At 45.7% G+C, this 5,571-nt stretch overlaps 1 non-coding gene across 1 annotated transcript; it reads right to left on the reverse strand.

Moving 5' to 3' along the window:
* Positions 1 to 2,072: 2,072 nt before the first annotated feature.
* On the reverse strand, positions 2,073 to 2,144 carry TRNAT-UGU (transfer RNA threonine (anticodon UGU)). The gene has a single exon. It is a non-coding gene; the product is annotated as a tRNA-Thr (tRNA).
* Between the last annotated feature and the right edge of the window lie 3,427 nt (positions 2,145 to 5,571).

Raw genomic sequence — 5,571 nt, forward strand, 5'->3', positions numbered from 1 at the left:
TCCATAGCAGACGTGATGAGACTCCTAGCCAGTGACATGAGCTATGCGCGAGCCAGCATAAGCCACAAATTAGCTTTTGTTCGAAAATGTAGCAGGGAGACCAGCATTTGGATGGCCTACATGCTCGCAATGAGAGGGTGCAACCTGACGAGCCGCGCAAGCGTTCCGCAACACACTGCGCTTATATATGTGTGTTGGTTGGTACTTTCCCTCATTTTTGTTCGTTTTTCTGTCACAAATTTTCTAAGACACGATTCTGGCAGTTATAACAAAATGTGTCAATTGCACTGCAAAGGGCCCCGTTCAATCACCGACAGAAAAGCTGCACTGGCTCCTTTGAAAGCATGGGTGATGACTCAGTTGTCTTGTTGTGGAGGTTTTTTAGAAATAGCAATAAAAATCCAAAGCACAGTGACACCAAGTGCAGCCACGCATGATGTAGTGTAGGCTCACACATTCACTTGCGTATGTGACAAGCTCTTCCCAGGCGCTCGCCCATTCTCTCGCGTTCCTGATATGACCCATAAATTACTTCATTGAAGGAATTCCTCGATGGCTTTCTCTTGAAGTATCACACATATAAGTCACATCTTCCAAATATCGCGTCGGGTATGCAAACAGTAAGATATGAAACGCCAGTCACGAAGACTGCAAAACATTGTTCATCGTCGGTGATATACCGCGTTATTGGGAAGCGTCAAAACCATTTTCTTGGCGCATAGTCTTCCAGAAGTTCATTTTGGGTGGAAAAAACAGCGCGAAAGGGACGGAAGACAAAGATGAAGGAAACCACACGGACGAGCGCTGACTCACAACTATTTTTTATTCAGAAAAAACAGACATTTATAGTTAAAAAGTCACATGACCTGACATCACTCGCGCACATGCCCAGACTAACAGTCTAAGAACTACATCAACTACAATGCGTCAGTCAGCCTTCCTTATTGATGGTCGATAAAGAGGTCGCATTTCTTGACAACACGTGATTTGTGCTTTGTTTTTTAGTGGCTTTGTTTGTTTGCTTGTTTGTTGTTTTTTTTTGTTTCTGGCTGTCTCGTGTTTTTTCGGTTAATCACAGTGTTCTGAAATCGCGTTGTAAGGTTTTAATCTTGACTCATGATGTAGTTCTTAGACTGTTGTTAGTCTGGGCATGTGCGCGAGTGATGTCAGGTCATGTGACTTTTTAACTATAAATGTCTGTTTTTTCTGAATAAAAAATAGTTGTGAGTCAGCGCTCGTCCGTGTGGTTTCCTTCATTTTTGTCTTCCGTCCCTTTCGCGCTGTTTTTTCCACCCAAAATGAACGTATACCAACTCGCCCAACTTTCCATTCTTCCAGAAGTCACTCCGGCTGCCCCCTGGTATACAGTAGAAAAAAGCTCTTCACAATTTCATGGCGGCGAAAGAGTTATTTTTTTCTTTGCGGGAATTTCATTCGAGCCCATTTATAACAAACGCAGATAAACCGAACACTCGCTTATTAGGAGGGAGGAATGTACTACCATCAAAATATAAATTATGGCACTGCACCTGAGACAAAACGAATAACCACGGCCTTACCATTCAGTCATAACTAACGAGTAGGCGCAGAAAACTCGCCCCAGTAATCGAAAAATGCTCGCTTCTCACTAGCGCGTAGGACCAAGAGCATCTCTTAAGTTCTCGTGATCTCCCGAAAAGAAAGGGCGATCCCAAAAAGAAATAACAAGGCGGCATTGAAATTGCTGAGCCGGCCAAGCGCGCCTAGGCAGGCTACAAAGTCAATCGGTCCGTATGTGTGCCGGCTGGGCGCCGGGTTTCAAGTGAAAGAAAGAGAGTTCTAAGAGCCAGGCAGGGCCAGCTTGAAGGCGAAACCAACGCATACAACCAGTGACAACCAGTTGTTGCAATATGAGAAATTAAAATACCTATCGCAAGGTATGACAGAAGCCAACAGAACAGAAACCAAGGGGCACAGGGGATTTTTTTTTAATTAATTAATTTATTTTGTGGTGTTGATCAATTTAGAATATTACTGAATATGTCATCGCTTAAAGCTAATTGATTAGAAAAGCAGAAGAAAAAACAACCACATGCCGCCGGTGGGATCCGAACCCACGACCTCCGAATTACACGTCCGGAGCTCTACCTCTGAGCTACGGCGACGGCTGTCAAACCTTCTGCTTTTCGGGGGTATTTATGTTTACAAGTAACCTAACCTTGAGAGTGTTCATCAGCGCCACCCACGTTCATAAGCGGCGGACGTAGAACGTCCTGAGTTACCGCAGGTGTGACGTAGAACGTCATCGAACGGAGAGGGTGGAAGCTGCGTGAGAACCCTCTTTAGCTTCCTATGGCATCAAGGCTGCCAGAATCGAGGCCCTCGCTAAGCAATTAAGCAAACAAGGAAGGGGAATGAGGGACTCGTTGTAAATATGACAGAAGCCAACAGCCACAGAAACCAAGGGGCACAGGGGATATTTTTTTATTAATTTATTTATTTTGTGGTGTTGATCAATTTAGAATATTACTGAATATGTCATCGCTTAAAGCTAATTGATTAGAAAAGCAGAAGAAAAAACAACCACATGCCACCGGTGGGATCCGAACCCACGACCTCCGAATTACGCTTCCGGTGCTCTACCTCTGAGCTACGGCGACGGCTGTCAAACCTTCTCCTTTTCGGGGGTATTTATGTTTACAAGTAACCTAACCTTGAGTGTGTTCATCAGCGCCACCCACGTTCATAAGCGGCGGACGTAGAACGTCCTGAGTTACCGCAGGTGTGACGTAGAACGTCATCGAACGGAGAGGGTGGAAGCTGTGTGAGAACCCTCTTATGCTTCCTATGGCATCAAGGCTGCCAGAATCGAGGCCCTCGCTAAGCAATTAAGCAAACAAGGAAGGGAAATGAGGGGCTCGTTGTAAATATGACAGAAGCCAACAGCCACAGAAACCAAGGGGCACAGGGGATTTTTTTTTTTTTAGCTCAGAGGTAGCTCAGAGGTAGAGCACCGGACGCGTAATTCGGAGGTCGTGGGTTCGGATCCCACCGGCGGCATGTGGTTGTTTTTTCTTCTGCTTTTCTAATCAATTAGCTTTAAGCGATGACATATTCAGTAATATTCTAAATTGATCAACACCACAAAATAAATAAATTAATTTTAAAAAAAATCCCCTGTGCCCCTTGGTTTTTGTGGCTGTTGGCTTCTGTCATATTTACAACGAGCCCCTCATTCCCCTTCCTTGTTTGCTTAATTGCTTAGCGAGGGCCTCGATTCTGGCAGCCTTGATGCCATAGGAAGCATAGGAGGGTTCTCACACAGCTTCCACCCTCTCCGTTCGATGACGTTGTACGTCACACCTGCGGTAACTCAGGACGTTCTACGTCCGCCGCTTATGAACGTGGGTGGCGCTGATGAACACTCTCAATGTTAGGTTACTTGTAAACATAAATACCCCCGAAAAGCAGAAGGTTTGACAGCCGTCGCCGTAGCTCAGAGGTAGAGCACCGGACGCGTAATTCGGAGGTCGTGGGTTCGGATCCCACCGGCGGCATGTGGTTGTTTTTTCTTCTGCTTTTCTAATCAATTAGCTTTAAGCGATGACATATTCAGTAATATTCTAAATTGATCAACACCACAAAATAAATTAATTAATTAAAAAAAATCCCCTGTGCCCCTTGGTTTCTGCGGCTGTTGGCTTCTGTCATATTTACAACGATCCCCTCATTCCCCTTCCTTGTTTGCTTTATCGCAAGGTATGGCTTCTAGCGTATTGGAATACGCGGCGTGCCTGACCTAGCATCGCCGGCTTCTGCGCTGCTGCCGCGTTCACACAGCCCGCAGACGGCAGCTAGTCTGCCTCAACTTTCTGTAGAGCGGTCTAGAAGTGCACACAAAAAACGAAAACTCAAAATACACTGCAACCAACGGTTTTCGATTAAATGGTTTGTTATAATCTGCTTTGTGGGTCTATCCAGCTCTACCTCAGTGGGAAGAATGCTTCAAAAACCTAGTAACTATGGCGTCCGGTTGCTTTATTTGGAGTCTAATATTCGGTTCAAACGCTTTACATGAGGGTGGCGCTTACTGTACGTCCAGTGCGCACACGGGCTGTGGTCGATTCGTCGTTGCACCCTTACAACCATGGCGAGGAATGACGACAAGAATGCTGAACTACCACCAGTTGCCATGAGCGCCTGAATCGCTATTAGTGTTATCACGTCCCTAAAGCTGCCCGTCCGTAGCGAGAGTCTCGGCCAGGAGCCCATGACCACTGCAAAGCTTAGAAACCGGCTTGAAAGTAATTGTTTTGAACAAAGAAGCGTGGAGAACTGCTGTTTTAAAGAAATAAACGAAACTCTTGTCTGACTATATATTTTAACTGTAAGAGGGCAAGTCTACTTACTACGAAGTTTGGTTACAACGAACGCAGTCCGCGTGACCGTTACGTTTGTAAGAAATGACCTGCACTGTATCCATATTTTTGGGAGGAACCGGTGATGCCGGTGCACTAGAGACTAGGAAACAGACTGGAATTTTCTTTTGGAAGCAACAGAATAGTCTTGCTCGCCACCAAGGTTGTACGCCGCTGACACTTGGTGGTTAATATCTGCCAACATTGCAACGTGTCTCCACTACTAAACAAAATGCAACAAACTCAATGTCTTAGCTAAATCGCAGGTGGAAGGTACAGAGCTTTGCTTCTACGTTGCGCAAGCCTGTAACCGTGTCGTACAGGAGTGGGCAAAAATCATTGCCACAAGATACGCCACCAAAGTGGCGAAATCCCGCCCCTCGGCTGCTGCGGCGCTAAGGTTATATGTGCAGTATAGCACAAATTTCCACAATTAGGTGCTTTAGGGACGTGAGGGCATGACAGTCCATAATGCTGCTTTTTTTAAGAAATACCGGTACCCTGCTTGTGACAACTGGTTCGAAGGAGATTACTTCCGGCATACGTAATGCAGATACCAATAGCTGAACGTGCAGTAGCGCATGTGAGGATTTTTTCGCTGCCTCAACGAAGCCTACTAACAGCGCCTAGTACGATTGGATGGCCGACAACCTGGCGACCGGCTAACAATTGTTAGCCATTGGGACGAAGCCTATAGCCGCAGTGACTGGGTTCACACATGTGCTTTAATCGCGTGAGCATAGGGCGCTGCCCTGGGTGCCATTTAGTACGGCTAACACGTGGGACTGTGGTTTATGCTTGTTTTCCGTTGATGCGGTCTACTTCTTAGTGGGCAGTACAATTAAAGGTAAGAGCACTTTCACGCGATGTTGCTTACTCGACGAGAGTGCTGTATATAACCGCATAACGATTAAAGCATGTTACGAAAGCATGTTACGATGAAAAAAATAAGGAGAATTCAGAAAATGTTTGACTACTGCTTAATACGTACTACTTTCCGCTCTTCCAGTCTTTCCCTTTTCCACGCCACCCAGAGTACCCGCTTAATTTGCACAGGAAAAGAATGCTTTTAGGTATCTGGCGTGCAAAACCTTCTGGTGGTATCTTGTTCTTTTTTGCAAAGTCGTGTCAATGCACCGAGAAAGAAACGGGCATTTCTTTTCGATACACGTTG

This window comes from Amblyomma mixtum, chromosome 5 (genome assembly GCF_055824585.1).
Source record: "Amblyomma mixtum isolate Tamu chromosome 5, ASM5582458v1, whole genome shotgun sequence".
NCBI lineage: Eukaryota > Metazoa > Arthropoda > Arachnida > Ixodida > Ixodidae > Amblyomma > Amblyomma mixtum.